Here is a 12,411-nt window from a genome sequence, read left to right as displayed (position 1 = left end):
GATGTGATAAGGTTGGATGCATAGTCTGTCTATGCTGTTAGTCTGGAAAGGATCTGAGACTTCTCACCATCTGGGTGAAGAACGTCAAAATTTTCGTGCGTCATTTCAAGGGATTCTCTCAATGGTACCAAAGTGCTTTCCGGTACTTCTGATGCCACACTGGTCACTTAAGTTGGTTTAGAATGATGATAAAAGATGGTTCAAAACGTTTGGTAGTAGTAGTAGTTGGTATTTCTGTGATTTCATATGATGCAGTATACCAGCAGCTCACCAGGAGCTCCACCCAGCTCGAATCAAAAATGAAAGATTTTGTGCATTTTTCGGTTTGTTTTGGGATGTTTTGAAGCATAATGGTGATGTAGGATGATCTAGTGAAGATTTGAAGTTGCTGTGGAGCGTGAGAGGTGGAGTCAAATTTGGACGATTTTGCTACCTCCCTTGATGCATAGCTTAGAGCGAGGCGTGGAAGCTGTGGATGAAACAATAATTGACAACCGCTATTACCAAACGTTCAGAGACATCTTTTGCCATAGTTTTAGTCTATAATTGATGATTGTTGTGGCTGCAGAAGCGCTGGAAATGGCTAGAAAGCGCGACACAATTCTTTGATGCTGCAGAAAATTTTGACGCTCGTCACCCAGATGGTGAGAAGTCTCAGATCTTTTCCAAACTAACAGCATAGACAGACTATGCACCCAACCGTATCGAAACACTATGAGGAATAGTTGGCTTCTCTTGCCCTGGGTGGTAGGGCAGTTTGAATTCGAAACTTCGTATTTCTTTGTCTGTTTTTTCAAAGAAAGCAACCCTGTGCCGGGCACCCAGCAAATCATTTACTTATTTCTGTGCGTAGTTTTCAACTACAACAACTCTGGATACGATTTGGCTAAGTAGCAAGTTTCATCCGGTCCTTTGTGTGGAGCACGAAATTTTAAAAATAAATCTTGCATCTTGTGAGATACTGAAAATGATATTTCCGTGAAGACAACAATCGTGCCTCCGGTTTCATGGTGGATCAAGCAATGGGATACTACAATGAACATCCCACAATGGTAGGGGGATTGATTTGTAGAAGTTGATTTTTCGGATTGCGGACCCTACCATAGGTAGGGTCCGCAACGCGAAATATCGATATCCTCCAATCAACTACCTAACTATTGTCATGTGTTAGGCTAAGTGTAACTTGAATAATACCAGCGTGGCAGCCAAGTTTGTCACTTTCTTTTGGTAGAAAACGATACAAATGTCTTAAAATCACGTGATTTTTCGTTGCAGCAGTTCGTAGGGTTCTTCGTATGCCACGATATTAACTCTCAACATTGTTCAAGTAGTCTATCATCAACTCAAAGTATTGGTGGTTTGATTTTATTGGTCAGTTTCTGGTGGCAGCACGATCTGTGCGGCTTTTTGGCGACAAACAAAATGTTTCTTCCTCTGGAGCACAGGACAAGCAGAGCAGCAACTGCGCCGTGGGTCAGCAATGACCACTACTAGGTAAAGTACCTGCATGCGGAGTATGGTTATAATTGAAGCTTGTTAGCCATCTGGCTGAGTCATCTATATGCTGAAATTCGGCCAAAACGACGCGATTTTTGCAAACAAATACCAGAATGGTTGATACATCAATGAGACAGTCTCCAACAGCAAGGATACGAAGCTTATAAACACCTAAAAATACGGCTATCTTGCCCAGTAAACGCATAGAACAATCCAATGCATGAAATAGGCACTCACGTGATCGAAATTCAAATCGCGGAAATACCCATGAAATTGCTTTCATTTCTGAACAGGAACCATGCAGTGAGCTCCTTTTGTAAAGATTTGTGTTAATTGTTCACTCAGGCGTGGTCTAGGCCAGTGCAGGTGTGTGATGACATTATAATAGGGAGAGTCTTAGACTGCTGGGCTAATCGAGATGCTGAACCTAATGCATACAAACTGATTGTCATTTGATTTCGTATCATTTTTGTTGCAGATGTAGTAATTGTTTTAAAGTAGGTTTATCTAGCAATTTCTCGGTACTTTAGTTTTGTAATTAAGTAAATTAGGTTTTAACTTTTTCGGGCTGCCAACACGGGTTGTTGGTTGACCCTCAATACGTTTACTGTATTGTAAAGTATTAATAATAATAATGATTTCAAGCGGTTTTAAGGTCATTGGAATAGATTATGGTTGTATTTTCCGTGATTTAAATCTTGATCACGTGAGTGCCTATTTCATGCATTGGATTGCTCTATGCGTTTACTGGGCGAGATAGCTGTATTGTTAGGTGTTTATAAGCATCGTATCCTTGCTGTTGGAGACCGTCTCACTGATGTATCAACCATTCTGGTATTTGTTCGCAAAAATCGCGTCGTTTTGGCTGAATTTCAACATATAGATGGCTCAGCCAGATGGCTAACAAGCTTCAATTATAACCATACTCCGCATGCAGGTACTTTATCTAGTAGTGGTCATTGCTGACCCACGGCGCAGTTGCTGCTCTGCTTGTCCTGTACTCCAGAGGAAGAAACATTTTGTTTGTCGCCAAAAAGCTGCACAGATCGTGCTGCCACCAGAAACTGACCAATAAAATCAAACCACCAATACTTTGATTTGATGATAGACTACTTGAACAATGTTGAGAGTTAATATCGTGGCATACGAAGAACCCTACGAACTGCTGCAACGAAAAATCACATGATTTTAAGATATTTCTATCGTTTTCTACCAGAAGAAAGTGACAAACTTGGCTGCCACGCTGGTGTTATTCAAGTTACACTTAGCCTAGCACATGACAATAGTTAGGTAGTTGATTGGAGGATATGGATTTTTCGCGTTGCGGACCCTACCATAGGGGTAGGGGTGTCTATTATCTATGGTATCATGTACCGGTGGGGACTATTCTACGGAACGGAACGGAACGGAATGATGGACTAAACCACGGAACGGAACGCTTTCTCTTGCAACTTACCATTGCTGAAACTTCCCTTATAAGTTAGTAGTGGCATCTCCAGTGGGTGATTAAACATAAGATAAAAAGAATTAACGGATCGATTGTGGGTTTTTGTTGGTTGTCATTAGTAACGAAGTATTATTGTGGGATGAGCTGTATCAGTGATGTTCATCCATACGGAAGGGAACTTTATGTGAGCTGTTTTTCTTATTTAGACTTTAGAAAACAGTCTGGGCCGGTCTTTCAAGTCATAAGTCAGTGTATAAATAAAGCAAGCAGGAAGATACTGGTAACAGGAAAGAGCCAGCTGAATTAAAACTTGAAGAATTTTGTGCAGTGTGTGAGGAGCAAATATTTTGGCAGACCGCAAGGAGGGTATATTCTGCAAACATCACTGAAGTGTATGCATGGAGTTATTTATATATTAACAGCTGGTGCAGTGGACTAATGCCGTATTCAATAGTGAGCTGATTTTATATGTTGCACAATTCAAGGATGTGTCTGACTGCTAGCCTTGAATCAGGCTAAATGCCAAAACTCCAAGATCAGCCAAATCTCTTATAAGCCGCATGTGAAACCATGCCCGTAGCCACCAGGCAAACGTGATTTGGACCAGGATGTGTGTGTAATTTCAATGTATCTAGTCAGACCTGAAATGGAACACTCACATTAATTACATACCACCTAAGAATCCTAGGATTTCTTAAGTGTAACATTTCACATGCTTCACTTCAAACAAAACAGGTTAAATTTGTTCGTCTATTTTCAAGTGATTCCCAGTCCAGCTGGTCCATGAAATTACAATGGGATCACATGTATTTGTTACAGTGCGGGCTGTCCTGTGTTGGATCTACTCTAGAGTTGAGATTTCAAGGTAGACTCACTGCCAATGTACTGACACTAGTACTGTTGTAGCATGTTTAAGTGGAGGACAAATGAAATAGTAATGCTAGATTATTTTTGTATACAAATTTTTCATAATGAAATTGATATCCCATTTTGATTTGTACTTCCGCTTTGCAACATATTCAAGAACAAGAAATTACCACACTTAATTTCCAACCACTGTCATTAATTAACCAAGATCTCACTATAGTATGTTCACGTTGAGCTGAATCCTGAAAAACAGCTAAAAATTAAAAGTGGATTTTTTCTCAACCGAGTTAACATTTCAGCTAACCAGATGATTATTGGTAACAGCAAAGGTGTCAACAACAGACACGTACGGTTTGGCTCCATTACAAGTTCGGGAAAGGGCTGTAATGGATACTGTACTTATATGGCTTCCCCATAGGAAATGTACTGTGAAAATTTTGATTGGCCATAAATATTATGTCAAACATTTGAACAAAAAGATTTTGAAATATTTTTAGCGGATCAAGCAGTACTACAAATGAGCCAAATTTCAAGATCGTGTGTAATTGCATCCATGAATTATTAAATGTTTTTGAGGATTCAGCTCAACGTGAACGTACTATAGTCTGTAATTCACCTTACTGTAGTGATTTTATTGATTCATCTGTATGTTTTCTTCATTTTCCTTTGAAGTTGTACCAAGAGTTCATAATAAGGTGGAGAGTGTCTAACTTGAATGCATTCACCAAACACCCTTCTTAAAGTAACACCTCAGCCTTATTTCAGAACAAAGGCTTTACTTTCTTCAGCAACACTAATCAACAGTTTTCTATATCCCAGTAAAGGTGTTGATTTGATGAAAGGTGAACTTTACGCAGGGTGTTTGTACAGGCCATACTGAGAGTTAGACACTCTCCCCCATACAAATCAGTATTACGAACTCTTGGTTGTACAGTATAGGTAAACAAAGATAAGTTTCTCTCCCATCTTATTCTAGGATTTCTATTGACAAGGAAAATTCAATTATTTGTATAAAGGCTCAAAATTAAGAAAATATAAAGAAAGTGAATTAATATTATACAGTCAGTTTGCTTTTGGATATTTAATGTCTCCAACCACAACAAAAATTCGATGAATCCATGCATCTCATCACTGGTCGTTTGAACATTCTGAAAGTGATACCTCACTCAATCAACCATATATTCTGTTTATTAGACTGAATAAAGTCATGATTACCTAAACAATCACTTAATTAATGTTTTGTAATTATCCTATTCCATTTTCCTGGAGGTTCCACTGATAAAATGCAATTTCAGCAATGATAGCAGTTAGCCAAGCTGCAAGTTGATTCAGAAAGCATTCCATTCTGTAAAATAGACCCCATCCAGAATTCAACTCAGTACTCAGGCTGAGATATCTGACAATAGTCCACTACTCTGTTAATGAATCATTGATGTTCACACAATATAGCCTCCTTGAGGTATCTGAATGTTTGCTCCTCACACACTGCACAAAATTCCTTTAGATTCTGCTTAGACTGAGTTGATTCAGCTTGTCACCATACTTGTTTCCTTTGTAGTGTAGCTATACACATACTGATTTATGCCGATTAGAAAGGCTGGGCCTCAGACTGTACATTCTAAAAGTCAAGTAAGTAAAAATAACTCACATACTAGTAAAAACAAGTCATGCATTAAGTTCCCTACTTGATATATCCGAAGATGAACACACTGAGTCAGCTATTCCCACAATTAGTACTTCGTTACTAATGACAACCAACAAGAACCCACAATCGATCCTTAAATTCGTTTTATCTTTCTTGGGGTACGTTTGATTACCTGCTGGAAGTGCCACTGATAACTTGTACAGCAATGGTAAGCTGCAAGCTTCAATCTGAGAAAGCATTCCGTTCCGCAGTTTAGTCCATCATTCCGTTCCGTTCCGTTCCGTTCCTTTCCGTAGAATAGACCCCACCTCATGTACCCGAGTGATTTGCCTGATATCAACCTACTATCCTACATTATTTTTGTACAAATAGCGCATTTTGCAGGTGCCGTGATTTTGCACTATGTGTACAAAATAGGAGGTCAGGTTTTGTCGAGTATACTAGCTTGGTGGAGGTAAATGGCAGGGTGAATGGCCCTCCGGTGACCCGGATACCATTGCAGACATGCCAACTCTCACGCATTAGGCGTGAGTCTCACTCTTTGGCTAGTAATCTCATGCTCTCACGCCTAACCCTCTGTTTCTCACTCTATCAGCTTATTTGTCACGCTTCATCTGCTTCATCATTAGCTCTGTGCTTAAAATTGGACAGCCCTATGCTTATTTTTATAGTTTGAGCATGCAGCGACCTTTTTTTTTTTTTTTTGGTCTTCACTACCAAAAATCCTGGAACTGTACTGGAGTCTGGTCCACATGGCTGGTAGTATTTGAGGTCTCACTCCTAAAATTGTTCAGAGGTTGGTGTTGTGTATCTACTGAACTTATAGTTATAATTGTAATTGTGATTTCTACTTGATTTGTAATTATCAATATGGTATTTATATCTGATTGTAATCGATGATCATGAGTGTGTGTACGCATGCGTGTTGTTGTATCATGGAACTTGTACATGTATGGCGTGCTTTGTTTGTTGATTTAAGATCCTTCCTGATCGTGTCTAGAAACATAATACTGGCGACGAGGATGGGATATAACAAAGATTAATGGCTTCTTTTGGGAAAATTGACATATTCCAGCCGGAATCTGAGGAGTTCTCGGCGTATCTAGAACGAGTAGAACTTTATTTCGAAGCAAACGGGATCAAAGAAGATAAACAAGTACCAGTTTTTCTTAGTCTGTTGGGAGCGAAGACGTACAGTCTTTTAAGGACGCTTGTTGCACTGGAGTCTCCAAGGAGCAAATCGTTTAAGACGCTAGCAGACTTGTTAAAAGATCATTACGAACCCAAGCCCTTGGTGATCGCCGAGAGATTTACGTTTCACAGAAGAAACCAACGTCGCGAAGAATCTGTCATGCAATACTTAGCGGAGCTTAGAAGATTGGCCACTCATTGCAAATTTAAGGATCATCTTGACGAAGCGTTGCGTGACCGCTTCGTCTGTGGTTTGATCAGCGAGACCATTCAGAAACGACTATTGACGGAAGATAACCTTGATCTCAAACGTGCACTGGAGCTAGCACAAGGAATGGAAGCAGCTCACAGAAATGCACAAGTGCTTCAGGACAACAGCGAAACTACTGAATTAACAGTAGCACACAGTGGTAGCAGGGGACCCAATACAGTTGCTCAGATGCAAGGAGAGGAGGAAATTGATCGGGTCAGCAGGTACCCCAGGACACAAGGAGCCAGTAACACAGGGAGGAGTTGCTATAGATGTGGTAGAAGTGATCACCTGGCACACAATTGTGTCCACAAAGACTCAGTTTGTCATCACTGTAAGAAAGTTGGACATTTAGCAAGAGTATGTCGAAGCCAACCACAAAGTAAAGTGCCAGTAACCAAGAACCATTGGGTGGAACAAACTACAAGTAAACCGGAAGAAGATGTCACAGACCTTGAAGAAGATGTGATATTTAACCTAACCTCAAGGACGACACCACCCTACCAAGTAGTAGTGGAAATCAATGGGCAACTGATCCCCATGGAGATTGATACTGGAGCAGCGGTGTCAGTGATGTCTCAAGAAAGTTGGGAGGCCAGATTTGCAGAGTTAACCCTGGAGCAACCTTCACTGTGTCTCCGTACCTATACGGCAGAGAAAATGGCAGTTTTTGGGAGAGACGTCGGTAGTGGTGAGGTATGGTAAATATAAGGGTACACATAAATTGTATGTTGTAGAGGGCACGGGTCCTACCTTACTAGGCCGAGACTGGTTGCGTTCCATACCTCTAGATTGGGCTAATATCAAGTCAGTATCGGGAATTGATTCCAATGTAGATAGGTTAATGGGAAAGTACCCTGAGGTTTTTCAAGAGGGGTTGGGCACATTGAAACACTTCAAGGCCACACTTCACTTGCTACCAGGTACCACTCCCCGCTTTTGTCGCCCTCGTCCCCTTCCTTTTGCAATTAGAGAGCAGGTAGAGGGGGAACTGGACCGTCTAGTTGAGCAAGGAATCCTGCAGAAGGTCGATTATAGTGATTGGGCAGCCCCAATTGTGCCAGTGCCAAAGAGTGATGGGGCAGTACGCATTTGTGGCGACTATAAAGTAACCATCAACCCCTCGCTGCAGGTGGACAAGTATCCCTTGCCCAGGCCTAATGACTTGTTTACATGCCTAACGGGGGGTAAGGTGTTTACCAAGCTTGACTTGACAGCTGCTTATCAACAAATGTTGTTGGATGAAACATCTAGTAAATTAGTAACCATCAATACCACTAAGGGTCTTTTTAGATACACGCGGCTTCCTTTTGGTGTAGCCTCGGCACCGGCAGTATTCCAAAAGACAATGGAAACCATCTTACAGGGTATGCCACAAGTTATTTGTTATTTAGATGACATTTTAGTTACTGGTCGTACAGAATCCGAGCACACTAAGAACTTAGAAGAGGTGTTGTGCCGATTGCAAGAGCATGGAGTCCAACTAAAGAGAGAGAAATGTTGTTTTTACAAAACTTCTGTGGAGTATTTAGGACATAGCATTGATGCTAAGGGGGTGCACACTACCAAGAGTAAGGTTAAGGCTATTCAGGAAGCACCTATACCTAGAAATGTACAAGAACTTCGCTCTTTTCTAGGGTTGTTGAATTACTATGCTAAATTTATTCCGAACCTGGCATCACTGTTGCGACCGCTGCATGTTCTTCTACAGGCAAAACAACCGTGGAGATGGACTAAGGATTGTACCACTACATTTAACAAGGCCAAGAACCGTCTGGTAGTGGCACCAGTGTTAGTGCATTACGACCCTGACCTGCCGCTGTGCCTAGCTGGGGATGCTTCTGCTTATGGTGTTGGGGCTGTATTGTCCCATGTCTTCCCAGATGGCTCAGAGCATCCCATTGCTTTTGCGTCACGCACCCTCACTTCCAGTGAGCGTAATTACGCTCAAGTAGAGAAGGAAGCCCTCTCCCTTATATTTGGGGTAAAGAAGTTCCATCAATATGTTTATGGCAGGGAGTTTACTCTGGTGACTGACCACAAGCCGCTTACCACCATACTGGGGCCCAAAGACTCTATTCCATCTCTGGCTGCTGCTCGGTTGCAACGCTGGGCATTATTACTAGCCGGGTACTCTTACAAACTCAAATTTAAGCCTACCAGTACACATGGCAATGCTGATGGCCTTTCAAGGCTACCGCTCAACGATTCTACTGCCGTGGGCTACTTACCAGATGCTGCAAACTTTAATATTGCACAAATTGATGCGTTGCCAGTGACATCCGCAGAGTTGGAAGTTGCTACACGAAAGGATGTTGTTCTCAGCAAAGTCTTGTATTACACTAGGACGAGGTGGCCAAATACCATTAAGGAGCCTTTCAAACCTTACTGGAATCGACGCTTGGAGTTGTCTATTGAAGGTAACACACTCTTGTGTGGGGTACGTGTAGTTGTACCACTAGCGCTTCGTCAGCGGATTATGGAGGATCTTCATCAAGGCCACCAAGGTGTAGTGCGCATGAAGGCACTGGCTCGAAGCCACTTTTGGTGGCCAGGAGTAGATAAGGACATTGAGGAGCTAGTGAAGAGTTGCTCTGCTTGTCAGTCAGTGAAGCATGCGCCTGTTAAGGCACCATTGCATCCTTGGGCTTGGCCCACAGTTCCATGGGATAGGGTACATGTAGATTTTGCTGGCCCTTTTGCCGGTAAGATGTTTTTATTAGTAGTGGATGCGCATTCTAAGTGGCCAGAAGTGTGCATTATGTCCACTACTACCGCTACCAAAACTGTTAATGTCCTTCGAGAAATCTTTGCTAGATATGGCTTACCGCAACAACTTGTTTCAGACAATGGCCCCCAATTTGTAGCCGAAGAATTTTCCTTGTTTTTGAAGTTAAATGGTGTCAAACATATCCGGTGTGCTCCATACCACCCTGCCTCCAATGGTGCTGTTGAGAGAATGGTCCAAACCATGAAACAATCTCTCAAGGCAGGGTTGAATCAGGGAGTTCCAGTTGAGCAAGGTTTGATGAAGTTTTTGTTACAGTATCGTATTACCCCACATGCTGTTACTGGTGCATCGCCTAGTTCCTTATTTTTGGGCCGTACTATACGCACGCGTCTTGATCTTCTCCACCCTAATATAGGCTCAAGGGTGCAAGCTAAGCAACTACACCGGAAAGCTACTGTAGATACTCACCGGCGGTTACGCCAGTTTGCTGCTGGGCAGCATATTATGACACGAGATTTCTACAATGGGGCAAGGTGGATACCGGGTACCGTAGTAGACCAGACAGGGCCAGTATCCTATAGAGTTCGGGTCCAAGGGGGGAGGGTATGGCGTAGGCATGTAGACCACTTGTTAGAAGCCAGTGGTGAAGGTGTTCACCGAGACCACTTACAACAGAATGCTGACAGTGAATTGGATGTCATGCCTGACAGTGAATTGGATGTCATGCCTGGGAATAACTCTGCCTTACGGCCTCCCACTACTGGACAATCTGACACTGCAACTCAAGCTGATGAACAGTCTGAACCTGTTGCTGATGCAGACTCGCAAGGTCACGAGGTCACAGATGCTGGAACTGAGTCAACAGAGTCTCCCAGATATCCCACAAGACAGAGAAGACCTCCACCACGCTTCAAAGATTATGTTGACAGTCAAGGGGTGCATCAGATTTAGTGGGGGGGGAGATGTTGTGTATCTACTGAACTTATAGTTATAATTGTAATTGTGATTTCTACTTGATTTGTAATTATCAATATGGTATTTATATCTGATTGTAATCGATGATCATGAGTGTGTGTACGCATGCGTGTTGTTGTATCATGGAACTTGTACATGTATGGCGTGCTTTGTTTGTTGATTTAAGATCCTTCCTGATCGTGTCTAGAAACATAATAGTTGGCATCTCTGCCATTGTTCCAAGATGATTCGGCGTAGTGTACAACGGAAAAGACGTAAGGCCACTCCAAGTCATAACTTAGTTTCTGGACACTCCCTAGCCAACAAAGGGATGCGGGCGGGCAGATGGTCAGGACTTCAGGACTATAGACTCCCAGTAATCTATACTGTGATGCAATATCATTTGCTCAATTTAGCCAATTTTATTAGCCAACATTATACTTATAAGTTTTTGCTATGTTGATGACTAACTACACTGCTTTAAAACAACTGAACACAACAATGTATAGCTAAGCACTACATGTAGCTAGCTATATTTTTGCTATGTCTCATTATGTCAGTATAATATATAATTTTAAAACACACACAAATTTGAGTATAAATACAATATCTTATGATTACTAATTACTGTTCATAAAATATAGCCAGAAAATGTGTTCAGATTCATTTAGTGTACAATCATTCAATCTGTTCCACAAAGTTATTGATCTAGGAAAGAAGTTAAATTTGTAAAAATCAACAGTGAAGTGGGGTAGATTAAGCTTATGTTCATTTCCTTGTGTACCTAATCTATTGTTGTTGGAGATGTAGCTGGGTAAGGAGAGTTCCACTAGTTTATGTACAATCTTGAATAACATCAATAACCTCATTTTAGTATGCATGTACGAAATAGATTATAGACCCAAAGAATTGAGCATACGTGAGACACTACTTGTCCTTCGGTAGTCTTTAAAAATAAAATGAGCTGCTCATTTTTGAATTCTTTCAAGTTTGTTAATACAATATTGAGTATGGGGAGACCATACTGTTGCTGCATAGTTCAAAATTAGTTCGACATATATCTTATAAGCATCAAGTTTTACTCTTCGATTACACTGATACAAATTCCTACGTAAAAAGGACAGGGTCTGATTTGCCTTCTGACAAACTGAATCCATGTGTTGATTAAATGTTAGTTTGTTATCAAAGATAACACCCAAATACCTAGCTTTAGTAGCAGAACTGAGCTTTTGATTGTCTAGAAAATATTCAGTGGTAAAAGGATTGTGCTTTAATGTAACTCGTACCACACATTTATCAATGTTGAAATGCATATCCCAAGTTTTTGCCCAGGTAGCAAATTTGTTTAGATCTTCTTGAAGGATTTCAGCATCAGTGATGTTTCTATACAAAATACAATCATCTGCAAATAAGCAACATGATGATGATAAGTTATCAGAGATGTCATTTATGTATGTTAAAAAGAGTAATGGCCCCAATACACTTCCTTGAGGAACACCACTAGTTACACTAATTGGTTTGGAGGTGGAGCCACCACATACTACGCATTGAGTGCGTTCAGATAAGAAATCGGAAATCCAGTTTAAACTATTTACATATCTGAGAAACTCTTCATTCAAATGTGAAGTCTTAGCCCACTATATGCATTTCCAGCCTTCTATTCAGTATAAACTTGAGAAAAGCAACTGTCAAAGTTTTGAGTCATCAGGCTAGTGTGTTTTAGTGATTAGGTGGAAAAGTTGATTTTTTAACCACTTGCCTATCTAGGACCAAACGTTATTTATGGAAAAGTTGAAGTTTGAACTCAGTTAATGTTAGCTACTGCATGG

Source organism: Dysidea avara, chromosome 9 (assembly GCF_963678975.1).
Source record: "Dysidea avara chromosome 9, odDysAvar1.4, whole genome shotgun sequence".
Lineage (NCBI taxonomy): Eukaryota > Metazoa > Porifera > Demospongiae > Dictyoceratida > Dysideidae > Dysidea > Dysidea avara.
This window is presented reverse-complemented; position numbering follows the sequence as displayed.